The following is a 15,000-nucleotide window of genomic DNA, read 5'->3' on the forward strand; positions in this document are numbered from 1 at the left end:
CTTAGGTAGCGCATATGCGTAATGGTGTTTTTCGGCCTTCAGTGGTGGAAAAACATTGAAGATAGTCAAACGTGCGAAGGCCCCGGCGCACGGCTTGATGAACACACGTCCCAAGATGAAAGTCTTTGTGTGTTCCATCTTCTCCATACATGAGATTGTTCTTATAGGCCTCAAATGATGTGTGACTACACTCGGCTCGTGGATCGATGAAGACCGCAGCAAATTGCGCGTCAGAATGTGAACTGCAGGACACATGAACACCGACAAGTTGAACGCATATTGCACATCGTACAATCATTGTGCGATGTACACATTTTTGAGTGCCGCCTATATTTACCAATTTAACTATATGCGCTGCTTAGGTAGCGCATATGCGTAATGGTGTTTTTCGGCCTTCGGTGGTGGAAAAACATTGAAGATAGTCAAACGTGCGAAGGCCCCGGCGCACGGCTTGATGAACACACGTCCCAAGATGAAAGTCTTTGTGTGTTCCATCTTCTCCATACATGAGATTGTTCTTATAGGCCTCAAATGATGTGTGACTGGATTCCCTGAGTAGCTGCGAGCGAAAAGGGATGAGCCCAGCACGTAGAGGTGGTGCGCGTTTGCGTGTCCACCGTGTTGCGTGGCATCTGGACACCTGTGACCTCCTACAAACGATAGGTTTACAGGCTGGGAGTTGCGAGTTGCAGAGAGGTGTACACTTCGATCCTCTCAGACTACCCATGCTTGAAGGTTGGCCTTGTACGTGTACGGTTGTTGTGTTTGAAAGAGAAGTCCTACTGTAGCTTAGTGCTGCATGTGGTGACTTCTCTTTTTTTTATTTAAACATTTTCGGGCACTTGAAGGTCCATGCCGAGTGTCGGAGATAGGCATGTGGATGGGGTACGTGTACGGTTGTTGTGGTTAGAAGAGAAGTCCTACTGCAGCTTAGTGCTGCATGTGGTGACTTCTCTTTTTTTTATTAAAAAATTTTCGGATGCCTGAAGGCATGTGGATGGGTCACATTCGACTGCAACGTGGTGCGTGAGCGATGATATGTGCGGGTAGTCACACTGATCGCGCATAGGATGGCTTCTATTGATTTGTTTCAAAAGAACCTTCCTCGAGGTGCACGAACTTTCTCAACACTTGAGATGCCTTATGCTAGACATAAGATAGGCATGTGGATGGGTCACATTCGACTGCAACGTGGTGCGTGAGCGATGATATGTGCGGGTAGTCACACTGATCGCGCATAGGATGGCTTCTATTGATTTGTTTCAAAAGAACCTTCCTCGAGGTGCACGAACTTTCTCAACACTTGAGATGCCTTATGCTAGACATAAGATAGGCATGTGGATGGGTCGTATTCGACTGTAACACGGTGCGTGAGTGATGATATGTGCGGGTAGTCACACTGATCGCGCATAGGATGGCTTCTATTGATTTGTTTCAAAAGAACCTTCCTCGAGGTGCACGAACTTTCTCAACACTTGAGATGCCTTATGCTAGACATAAGATAGGCATGTGGATGGGTCGTATTCGACTGTAACACGGTGCGTGAGCGATGATATGTGCGGGTAGTCACACTGATCGCGCATAGGATGGCTTCTATTGATTTGTTTCAAAAGAACCTTCCTCGAGGTGCACGAACTTTCTCAACACTTGAGATGCCTTATGCTAGACATAAGATAGGCATGTGGATGGGTCACATTCGACTGCAACGTGGTGCGTGAGCGATGATATGTGCGGGTAGTCACACTGATCGCGCATAGGATGGCTTCTATTGATTTGTTTCAAAAGAACCTTCCTCGAGGTGCACGAACTTTCTCAACACTTGAGATGCCTTATGCTAGACATAAGATAGGCATGTGGATGGGTCGTATTCGACTGTAACACGGTACGTGAGCGATAATATGTGCGGGTAGTCACACTGATCGCGCATAGGATGGCTTCTATTGATTTGTTTCAAAAGAACCTTCCTCGAGGTGCACGAACTTTCTCAACACTTGAGATGCCTTATGCTAGACATAAGATAGGCATGTGGATGGGTCGTATTCGATTGTAACACGGTGCGTGAGCGATGATAGGTATGGGTGGACATATCATTCGCGTGTAGGATAGTAGATGCTGAGCAAATCATAAACTTTTGAAACAGCCCAATAGCGATGCCCTTGGAAATTCCTATGGTGTGGCTATTGGTGTGTTGCAAAAGTTTTGGAAAGGATGGATCAATACTTATGCACTGCTTTCGGGGCCACATGTATATATTAAACAGTGGTCGGTAAATGGCTGAATACAGCGAACATATAACTCATTATGATGATCCATTTATGATGGTAGCCTATGATTCAGCAACTCCTATCTCTACCTCCCCGTGGTACCGACTGGGATACGAGCAACCTTCGGAAAGATCGAGTAACCAACCTCGGTGGGACCTTAGGTCGTATGCAGACAGAGAAGGGGGCACTCGGGCCCCAAAGCTTAAGGTGTGTATACGATCCGTGCCGATAGCTGAATGGTGGAAGGGGCGATACAAATATGAAGCCGCGAACGGACCCTGTGGGGTACCGGGGCAAACCTCACAGTAATGTTGCCCTTGCTGTGGTATGGCAGGGTAGTCCACAGTCGACCATATATTTTCCCTAGCGACTCGTGGGAACCACATGAAAAGCAAAACCAACCCAATGCGAAGATCGAAGCGTATTCATCACCCTAAGAAGTGTCCTTGTTGTGTGAACTCAGTGGCATCGTCGTCCTCATCGTCGTCCTCATCGTCATCATCGTCCTCATCATCATCGTCCTCGTCCTCGTTCTCGTCCTCGTCCTCGTCCTCGTCCTCATCGCTATTCCCTTCTCCGGTTATAGATATAAATCCGGATGAAGAATCGAAGAACGAGCAGCAGTGGTCTGACCACCCATTAGCACCGTCATCGCCATCCGAAATGACACAAGACCCACTGTACGAAGAATCGAAGAGCGAGCAGCAATGGTCTGACCACCCCTTAGCATCGCCATCGTCATCCGAAATGACACAAGACCCACTACACGTGGAATCGAATAGTGAGCAGCAATGGTCTGACCACCCCTTAGCAACGCCACCCTTATCAGTATCATGGGAACCACTAGCATCGTCATCCAGAGTGATGCAACTACCCCAGTCCCCTTCTGTAGACATAGAGTCGTTTGATACACAGCAGACGATCCAATTAGACTCTCTGAAAGAACTCAGAGTTGTCCTAGAACCGATAGATGCTAGTCAATATGATATACAAACCATAAGACTATCTAGAACTGAAACAAGAATGTTCATCTTGCACCACTACGACATGGGTGATTCAGTGTCGGACACCCTCTTGGCATTGAATTCCACATATGGACAAACTGTTACTCGTAGAACGGTTACGATGTGGTACAAAAGGTTCGATACCGACAGGAACTGCGCGGATCGTCCACGCAAAGGCCGTCCGAAGGCAATCGATAACACAGCAACACTGCTTGCTGATGTGAAACAAAACAGCCAGCAATCTACGAGGTCTATGGCCCAGAAATACAACTGTTCGGCAGCGACTGTTATGCGAACGTTGCATAAACTAAACTATGTGCCAAAAAGAATGGGATACCACCCACACAAGCTAGACCCAGTCAACCTTGCAAAGCGGGTGAAACTAGCCCAACGACTACTCAGACAAAGTGAACGAGACCAGGGTATGCTCGATAATTTGGTCACTTGTGATGAATCTAAGATACCCATGTTTGCGCCTCACAGAGGCATACATTGGATCGTAAAAGGCGCCATGCCGAAGACAATCGCCAAAGACAGGATGAATCGCAAGTGGAACATGCTCTGTGTGTTTTGGGATCGACGAGGCATTATACACTGGGAATTGCTAGACAAGGGTGTATCTGTTAACCGTAAACGATATCAGAAGCAGCTGGAAAAGGTGGCTGGTATACTGGGAGTGAGTAAACATAGGCCGGTACCCCTACTACACGATAACGCTCCGTGCCATAGGGCACATGAAACGATAGATAAGGCGAGGAGCCTGGGATTTAACATATTGAACCATCCTCCTTACTCACCAGACATCAGTCCATCGGATTACCATTTATTCAGGTCATTGAGTAATAAGCTTAGGAATAAACTCTTCAGGACTAAGGACGAGATGAGCGCATTCCTAAAAGAGTTCTTCGATAGCAAGCCTCCTACGTTCTATGCCAGAGGCATAGATTCCCTACCTGCGAGGTGGAAGCGGGTCATAAAATACGGTGGTAAATACTGCTTCTAGGTCAGTGTTATGTCATGTATGTTATGTGTTGTGTATCGTCCAATAAAAAAGAGAGAAGCCCCCCTAAATGTGTGGGGCTTCTCTCTTTTTTATTAAATTCCCCTGCGCCTTAATCTATGCAACACGCATTACATCTGGTTCTACGGCTAAGTCCCAGAAACGAGGTCATAAGTCGAAAAAATTCTAAGTCCGAACAATATTCTAAGTCCAAGAAATATGTTCCCGGATCACCCCCCATCGGAATCCGACCCACACCCGGCACTGGTACTGATTACGGTGTCCCAAGTTGCCCCGATCGAACGAGGTGTCTCTGCTAGCGGTATAAGCTGTGCACCATGTCCTGGAATGCAAAGTAGCATGTTTTGGAAAAGTCCCCCCCCCCCAGCACAGCACAGCACAACAGTTTGTTCAATTTCTCACTGCGCGACCCAGCACGCAGTACGTGTAACAATGCCCCATCAGCATCGGCGCGGCACAGTAGCTTGTGCAGTATTGCCCTTGCGATGCGCTATGTGATGGGCGGGTGCGTCGTGTCCCGTAAGAGAGAAGTCCCACCGTGGTAGCTTAGTGCTGCCCGCGCTGGCGGCTTCTCTCTTTTTTCATTAAATCGCATTGCGCCTGGTAGTATGCAATCGTGCGTGTGTGTGAAATCATCCCATGACCGGGAATAACAACTGTCAAGTGTTGTCCCCCAGCACAACACAGCACACAACAGTCTGCGCGAGCCAACGCCCGCAGTACGCAGCATCGGCGATAAGTACGATAATGCTATAACACCAAGTGCGTGTGTGAAGCCATTCCCCTCGCTGGATATTACTTTACTTTTTTTTATTTCATCCTGCGCCTGGTAGTATGCAACCGCGTGTGTGTGTGAAACCATTCCATGTCCTGGAATGACAAGTCTCAAGTGCACAACACCCGCACACCAGCACCCGCAGTACGCAATGTGTAAAACACTGCCCCGCCGACAATAACACTAAGTCCCAGAAAGCGTCCAAGTCCCCCCAGCATACAGCACACAACAGCGCTGCGCGAGCCAACCCCCGCAGTACGCAATGTGTAAAACACTGCCCCGCCGACAATAACACTAAGTCCCAGAAAGCGTCCAAGTCCCCCCAGCATACAGCACACAACAGCGCTGCGCGAGCCAACCCCCGCAGTACGCAATGTGTAAAACACTGCCCCGCCGACAATAACACTAAGTCCCAGAAAGCGTCCAAGTCCCCCCAGCATACAGCACACAACAGCGCTGCGCGAGCCAACCCCCGCAGTACGCAATGTGTAAAACACTGCCCCGCCGACAATAACACTAAGTCCCAGAAAGCGTCCAAGTCCCCCCAGCATACAGCACACAACAGCGCTGCGCGAGCCAACCCCCGCAGTACGCAATGTGTAAAACACTGCCCCGCCGACAATAACACTAAGTCCCAGAAAGCGTCCAAGTCCCCCCAGCATACAGCACACAACAGCGCTGCGCGAGCCAACCCCCGCAGTACGCAATGTGTAAAACACTGCCCCGCCGACAATAACACTAAGTCCCAGAAAGCGTCCAAGTCCCCCCAGCATACAGCACACAACAGCGCTGCGCGAGCCAACCCCCGCAGTACGCAATGTGTAAAACACTGCCCCGCCGACAATAACACTAAGTCCCAGAAAGCGTCCAAGTCCCCCCAGCATACAGCACACAACAGCGCTGCGCGAGCCAACCCCCGCAGTACGCAATGTGTAAAACACTGCCCCGCCGACAATAACACTAAGTCCCAGAAAGCGTCCACGTCCCGGAATGCAAAGTGTCAAGTGTTGGAAAAGTCCCCCGCACAGCGCACACAACACAACAGCGCAACAGTTTGTTTAATTTGTCACTGCGCAAGCCAGCACTCGCAGTACGAAATGTGTATAACGCTGCCCCGTCGGCAATAACACCAAGACCCGGAAAGCGTCCACGTCCCGGAATGCAATGTGTCAAGTGTTGGAAAAGTCCCCCGCACAGCGCACACAACACAACAGCGCAACAGTTTGTTTAATTTGTCACTGCGCAAGCCAGCACTCGCAGTACGCAGTATGTGCATCGGTCCGGCACTGGTATTAAGTCCAATTCGATAACACAATAACACCAAGGCAACATCGAGGGTAAGAATGCGCGTGTCAAGTGTGATGAAAAGTCTCCCCCACACAGCGCACACAACACAACAGCGCAACAGTTTGTTTAATTTCTCACTGCGCGAGCCAGCACTCGCAGTACGCAGTGTGTGCATCGGCCCGGCACTGGTATTAAGTCCAATTCGATAATACAATAACACCAAGCCAACATCAAGCACAGCACAGCACAACAGTTTGTTTTATTTCTCACCCGCAGTATTACATCGACAACGGCGCGTACATGACTATTGAAAAAAAAAACAACACATTCACACATTGGTCACACATCATCATCTTTACCTACGGGAAAACTGAAACTGTTGGAAAAAAGTTCAACTATTGAAAAAATGTCAACTATTGAAACAAGTAACCAACTATTGAAACAACCAACACCTTAGGCACGGCCCAAGTACAAGTACGAGTTCAATAGTAGGGTTACCCCCCATCGGAATATGACCGACACCCGGCACTGGTACCGATTGCGTTGCGTGAACATTTCCCGACCCAGCATGGTGTCTCGGCTAGCGGTACAAGTCTATCCAAGGCACTCCTATAACGATGCCCCCAGTGTGGTATATACCCATACCGAGGCAACGTTGGTATGACCATGTTTACACTATTGTGGGGAAAGTTGGTGAGTGAAAAGTTTGAGGCATAACTTGCGAAGCTTGTATGGATGTTCGGTAGTACGATGCCGTACGGGTGGGGTCAAGTTACTGTCGGTAGGGTCGAACGTCTATCGAATCCAGTGAGTCTGGTCGGCACCAGGGAGGGTAAACCTTTTGAGCTTGTATCGAATCCAGTGAGTCTGGTCGGCACCCGGGAGGGTAAACCTTTTGAGCTTGTATCGAATCCAGTGAGTCTGGTCGGCACCCGGGAGGGTAAACCTTTTGAGCTTGTATCGAATTCAGTGAGTTTCGTGTGTCGAACCCCTACCCTCACTACGTGGTGAGACGTACGTACTCCAGTGTGTGGTGTCGTGTCGTGCGTTGAACGTCGAAGGGGCATAAGGCGATTGTGGCTTTCTCGCGTGCCATGCGAACCCTGTGCAGTACGGTGTGTCGAACATTGAAATACCTCCCATGTAAGACGCATCGCATCAGTGCAGCTAGTAGCACCACACGGGTAGTTACCGCTCTCTCGCTCCGAGTTTTTTTTCTCCCTTGTTATGCCTCCTCAGCGTATGCTGTAGGTATGCAGTAGGGGAAAAAAAGCGTGCGCTCGCTCGCTCGTCTGTGTGTGTTGGGTCGTTTACATCAATGTGGTGCCGCTACCTCGTGATAAGCGAGCGTGGACATGTGAACAATACCCCCTCTCACGCTTTTATGCGTGCTAGTAATTGTGTATGGGAATCTTTTGGCTAGTGTATGGCTATCGTGTATGCGAACGAGGAACGAATTTACCGAGGATGAACGTTGTGGTGATGTTGTGCGAAGTTAATATACACCCCTATCGAATTGTTTGCGGGCCGGCGTGCCGCGCATCCATCAGTAGATAGTGATAGTGAATTCTGGTTGATCCTACCAGTAATATACGCTTGTCTCAAAGGTTAAGCCATGCATGTCTAAGTACGAACAGATTTAATGTGAAACCGCATAAGGCTCAGTATAACAGCTATAATTTACAAGATCATACAACTAGTTACTTGGATAACTGTGGAAAATCTAGAGCTAATACATGCAAAATGCAGGGACCTCGCGGAACCTGTGCAATTATTAGGCAAACCAATCGTCCCCCTTCACAGGGCCGTGACGCTTGAGTTGAAATCTGGATAATTCCGCTGATCGTACGGTCTCGCACCGACGACGGATCTTTCAAATATCTGCCCTATCAACTATTGATGGTAGTATAGAGGACTACCATGGTTGCAACGGGTAACGGGGAATCAGGGTTCGATTCCGGAGAGGGAGCCTGAGAAATGGCTACCACATCCAAGGAAGGCAGCAGGCGCGTAAATTACCCAATCCCGGCACGGGGAGGTAGTGACGAGAAATAACAATATGAGACTCTTGAATGATGTGTCATAATTGGAATGAGTTGAGCATAAATCCTTCAACAAGGATCCAGTGGAGGGCAAGTCTGGTGCCAGCAGCCGCGGTAATTCCAGCTCCACTAGCGTATATTAAAATTGTTGCGGTTAAAACGTTCGAAGTTCATTCTTGTCCAGCACGGGTGCTACTCCTAATGTTGGCAGTAGGTCACTGGTATTGCTGCGACTATAAGACTGGGTGCACATACACGGTGGCACTTTGTGCCCTTTATCGGGAGCGGTGTTTCCACCTGCCCAGCTGCGATTACCTTGAACAAATTAGAGTGCTCTAAGCAGGCCACACAACGGCCGAGAATAATCTTGCATGGAATAATGGAATATGACCTCGGTCCTAATGGCTGGTAAAGCCAGGGTACAGCGCAATCCAGTGCCAATTATTGGCCCTTCAGCTTCCGCCCTGGAACTCCTATCCTTACCTCCCCGAGGTACCGGCTGGGGTATGAGCAACCTTAGGAAAGATCGGGTAACCAACCCCGGTGGGACCTTTGGTCGTACGCAGACAAGGAAGGGGGAAAACGGGCCCCAAAAGTTAAGGTGTGATGCGACCCGTGCCGAGAGCTGAGTGGTGGAAGGGGCGATATAAATGAGAAGCCGTTAACGGAGCCTGTGGGGCACCGGGGCGCACCCCACAGTATGCAGCCCTTACCGTGTTACAGCAGGGCACTGACGCGGAGGACCCCACCTTTCCCTAGCGACTCGTGGGAATCACATGGAGAATAATAAACAAAACCAACCAAAACAAAAAACTGTATCGACGATGAGCGGAGTAGGAGGTAAAACTTACCTCAGCCTTACGGCAGAAAAAACCGATGGAAAGATAACAAGAAACCCCTTCTTGATATCAAAAACGCTATCCAAACTAACGAAAGACATCATAGAAATAAAGTACATAAAAAGAGACACAAGCTTTCTGATTGTTCTAGAGAACAACAGAAACGCGGAAAAGCTACTAATGCTTAAAAGCTTAGTAAACGGAGAAAAGATAAAAGTAGAATACCACAAGAACCTGAACATTTCAAAATGTGTGGTCTACAGCGAAGAAATGATGGAAATGGAAACGAAAGAGATACAAGTTGAGCTAGCAGACCAAGGTGTGCTAAACGTACACAGAATCACTAGGAAAAACGAAAAGAGAGAAACGGTTAACACGCCTCTTCTTATCATTACGATCAATAGATCAGAGCCTCCGGAACATCTGAAATGTGGTCTACTAAGACTTAAAACTAGACACTATTTCCCGAAACCAATGCAATGCTTTAAATGCTACAAATATGGGCATACACAGAAGAATTGCCAAAGAGAAGAAGCAAGGTGCAAAAAATGCTCGAAAGACCATATCAACGCATCTTGTGAAGAACCACCATATTGCATCAATTGCAAAGGGAATCATGGGCCTGGCGACAGAAACTGCCCATTTTACAAACGAGAGAACGATATACTAAAAATTAAAGTATCAAGAAACATACCATATGGGGAAGCAAAAAGAACGTACGTAAACACACAAAGACAAACAAAAAGTTACGCTGATGTAGCCAAAAGCCAAGTTCAGCAAAGATTGGTGGTAAACAATGAGGTCATAAACGAGAATAACGCTCTTAAGGCCCAGATCCAAGAACTGAAGCAACAGATAGAAGAATTGAAATCAATCATTACAGAGATGCAGAAGAACAACATGATAAACAAAATTGTTCAAAACGAAGCCGATCTGATAAAACCTTCAACCAGCCATAGCGCTCCTAAGGGCATGAGAACGAGCGAACCTAATAACAAAGCGAACAAAAAACAAAAAAAGAGGAAAGAGAAAAGATCCTCTGACTCCTCGCCTCCGTCAAGGAAAAACAAGAAAAGCGGAAACTTTTCCGATTCCGAAATGTCACAAAGTGACACAACGGAGTTATAGTGAAACCTTTAATATTCCATAATGAGCTATCACAAATTCACAAACGAAACACTAATACTACAATGGAACATCTTTGGCTTCCGAGGCAGACTACACGAGCTACAGCTACTAGTAAACGAACACTATCCATCCATCATTGCACTTCAAGAAACAATGATCCCCAACACAAACGTGTGCATAAACGGTAGACTACCAAAACAGTGTAGCATATTCTCCGCTGAGGCATATGCTCTCCATAAGGCAACCCAGGCTGCCAGAGAAGGTTCAATAATATTCACGGACTCGGCAAGCTGTCTGGCTGGGCTAGAAAGCGGAAACTGCGACCACCCATGGCTGAAGCAGGCCAAAGCAACAGCTTGGGAAAAAGATTCCTGCCCATACTGGGATTGAAGGCAACGAGAAAGCGGACTTTTTAGCCAACGAAGGTCGATCCAAGCCACTTGAAGACAGAACCATACCTAAGGAAGATGCCATCAGGTGGATCAAAGAAGCAATAAAGGACGAATGGAACAAAACCTGGTTCCACTGCAGAGAACAGAAACTCAGGAAAATTAAAGGCAGCGTAGAAAAATGGACCGAAGCAGACAACCCTAGGGACCAGAAGTTGCTTACTAGGCTCAGGATAGGCCACACCTGGATGACGCACAGCTCAATCATGAGCCAGAGACACCAAGATGGACCCACGTGCGAAACTTGTGGAACAGCATTAACAGTAGAACATATCCTTGTGGAGTGTAGAAAGTACGACACTGAAAGACGGAAACATGGACTAGGAGACAACATCCAAATAATTCTGAAAAATAGCACTGAGAACATAAAAAGAACGTGTGATTTCATAAGAGACTGTAATTTGACTAATATGATCTAAGTTAGGGACTAGAGATAGGCCCACCATATCACGAATACTCAAAAAATGAAAAAGAGTGAACAGAGCAAAAAACGCCCGCTCAAAGTGATGGTGAACAGGAGTATAGGGAATATAGGGAATAATGTAAAAGAGATAAACTTAGGCGAATGACAGAGCAGCTAGTTACTGTAGAACAAATGTTAAAGCCTAATAAACAAGATATACACACACACACCTCGGTCCTAATGGCTGGTAAAGCCAGGGTACAGCGCAATCCAGTGCCAATTATTGGCCCTTCAGCTTCCGCCCTGGAACTCCTATCCTTACCTCCCCGAGGTACCGGCTGGGGTATGAGCAACCTTAGGAAAGATCGGGTAACCAACCCCGGTGGGACCTTTGGTCGTACGCAGACAAGGAAGGGGGAAAACGGGCCCCAAAAGTTAAGGTGTGATGCGACCCGTGCCGAGAGCTGAGTGGTGGAAGGGGCGATATAAATGAGAAGCCGTTAACGGAGCCTGTGGGGCACCGGGGCGCACCCCACAGTATGCAGCCCTTACCGTGTTACAGCAGGGCACTGACGCGGAGGACCCCACCTTTCCCTAGCGACTCGTGGGAATCACATGGAGAACAATAAACAAAACCAACCAAAACAAAAAACTGTATCGACGATGAGCGGAGTAGGAGGTAAAACTTACCTCAGCCTTACGGCAGAAAAAACCGATGGAAAGATAACAAGAAACCCTTTCTTGATATCAAAAACGCTATCCAAACTAACGAAAGACATATTAGAAATAAAGTACATAAAAAGAGACACAAGCTTTCTGATTGTTCTAGAGAACAACAGAAACGCGGAAAAGCTACTAATGCTTAAAAGCTTAGTAAACGGAGAAAAGATAAAAGTAGAATACCACAAGAACCTGAACATCTCAAAATGTGTGGTCTACAGCGAAGAAATGATGGAAATGGAAACGAAAGAGATACAAGTTGAGCTAGCAGACCAAGGTGTGCTAAACGTACACAGAATCACTAGGAAAAACGAAAAGAGAGAAACGGTTAACACGCCTCTTCTTATCATTACGATCAATAGATCAGAGCCTCCGGAGCATCTGAAATGTGGTCTACTAAGACTTAAAACTAGACACTATTTCCCGAAACCAATGCAATGCTTTAAATGCTACAAATATGGGCATACACAGAAGAAATGCCAAAGAGAAGAAGCAAGGTGCAAAAAATGCTCGAAAGACCATATCAACGCATCTTGTGAAGAACCACCATATTGCATCAATTGCAAAGGGAATCATGGGCCTGGCGACAGAAACTGCCCATTTTACAAACGAGAGAACGATATACTAAAAATTAAAGTATCAAGAAACATACCATATGGGGAAGCAAAAAGAACGTACGTAAACACACAAAGACAAACAAAAAGTTACGCTGATGTAGCCAAAAGCCAAGTTCAGCAAAGATTGGTGGTAAACAATGAGGTCATAAACGAGAATAACGCTCTTAAGGCCCAGATCCAAGAACTGAAGCAACAGATAGAAGAATTGAAATCAATCATTACAGAGATGCAGAAGAACAACATGATAAACAAAATTGTTCAAAACGAAGCCGATCTGATAAAACCTTCAACCAGCCATAGCGCTCATGAGGGCATGAGAACGAGCGAACCTAATAACAAAGCAAACAAAAAACAAAAAAAGAGGAAAGAGAAAAGATCCTCTGACTCCTCGCCTCCGTCAAGGAAAAACAAGAAAAGCGGAAACTTTTCCGATTCCGAAATGTCACAAAGTGACACAACGGAGCTATAGTGAAACCTTTAATATTCCATAATGAGCTATCACAAATTCACAAACGAAACACTAATACTACAATGGAACATCTTTGGCTTCCGAGGCAGACTACACGAGCTACAGCTACTAGTAAACGAACACTATCCATCCATCATTGCACTTCAAGAAACAATGGTACCCAAAATACCGCAAAATGTACTAGGTGGTCAATATGACTGGAAAATATACAACGATCACAGTCACCCAAACAAAAACGGGGTTGCATTGGGAGTACTCCACGACGCACCCCATAAGTGGATAGATGTAAGTGGGATCGATAAGGTGCAAGTCGTAGCAGTAACTATACACCTCCCACTAAAACTTACGATCGCAAACATATATATATCGCCACACTATACAAACATCGAATATGAAAGGGCCATAATTGCAGAAATAACACACATTGCGAGACAACTCCCACAACCGTACATACTAGTGGGCGATTTCAATGCCCACAACGAAAATTGGGGATCATACAAAAACGATACAAGAGGCAATCTCCTCCTTGAGGAGACAGATAAACATCGATGGAAAATACTAAACGAAGGTAATCCGACTAGGATGCACCCAACCTCTGGTAAACCATCGGCAATAGACCTGATGATAGCCTCGCATAATTTGCCCAACAGCTATTTATGGAGAACTGACGAAGACACAAGAGGAAGCGACCACTTCCCTATTTTACTACAAAAACATGGCCAAACAACAGTACTTCCCACAAGAAGGAAAAGATGGGTAACAGAAGCAGCTAACTGGAACAAATATGAGAGTGAAATCGAACGTGCCTTAACAGGTATAGAAAGTATAGACCCCCTGGGACTAACAGATATCATAACAACTGCGGCTAGCAAAAGCATGAGGAAAACAACTGGCTACAAGCCAAAGAGAGAGGTCCCATGGTGGACCAGCGAAGTACACCAAGCCATAAAAAGCCGTAAAAAGGCACTCAGGAAGTTGAAGAACTCCAACCCTTCCTCACCTGAATACCAGGAAAACGCGAAAAAGTTCAGAATAGAGAGAGCAAAAGCAAGAACCATAATAAAGGCGGCAAGAAAAAAGAGCTGGGAGGAATACCTAGCAGGGATCTCCCCAAACACAAGCAGCTCCAGCATGTGGGCTAAAGTTAGAGCATGTAAAGGAGAATACAAATGTGAGAGAATAATAATGAATATTGACCAAAAAATAACAGATGACAATAACATCATAACAGAAGAACTTGCCAAGCACTTCACTAAAGTATCGTCAGATGAGGTCTACGAGACCTCCTTCAGAAACTTCAAAGAGAACGAGGAGAAAACAGTGGATATAAAAATAAGTGAAAATAATGAAATTTACAACAGAAGCTTCGACATGAAAGAACTCCTATGGGCACTGAACAGTGCCACAGGAAAATCCCCAGGTGAAGATAATATAACCTATCCACTACTACAAAATCTTCCAATTAAGGGTAAAGCTATACTACTAAAAACACTTAACGAAGTATGGCATACCGGCAAAATACCAAGAAAATGGAAAGAAGGTATTATCATACCCATTCCCAAAGTAGGCAGCAACACCATGAACCCAGATGGATATAGACCTATAACCCTCCTTAGTTGTGTGGGCAAAACATTAGAAAGAATGGTCAACAGAAGACTCATTGATGAGCTAGAGTACAGAAACCTGTTAAACGAAAGACAACATGCTTTTAGAAGAGGCAAAAGTACAACCACCTACCTAGCACACGTCGAGAGTATAATTAATACAGCCACAAGGCAAAATGCCCACCTAGACATGGTCTCGCTGGACCTGTCCAAAGCTTTCGATAGGACGTGGAGACTACCAATCTTAAAGCAAATGAAAGTATGGGGTTTTGACGGTCGCATTCTGAGCTTCGTTAAAGACTTCCTGACCGATAGGAAAATTAAAGTGTTTTGCAAAGGAGCATTGAGCTCATCTAGAACCCTACAAAACGGCATACC

At 46.4% G+C, this 15,000-nt stretch overlaps 1 pseudogene; it reads left to right on the plus strand.

Annotated features, from left to right (window-relative positions):
* The first annotated feature begins 173 nt into the window (after positions 1 to 173).
* LOC129772292 (5.8S ribosomal RNA) lies at positions 174 to 326 on the plus strand (annotated as a pseudogene).
* The last annotated feature ends 14,674 nt before the right edge of the window (positions 327 to 15,000 follow it).

The sequence above is a fragment of the Toxorhynchites rutilus genome, chromosome 2 (genome assembly GCF_029784135.1).
Source record: "Toxorhynchites rutilus septentrionalis strain SRP chromosome 2, ASM2978413v1, whole genome shotgun sequence".
Lineage (NCBI taxonomy): Eukaryota > Metazoa > Arthropoda > Insecta > Diptera > Culicidae > Toxorhynchites > Toxorhynchites rutilus.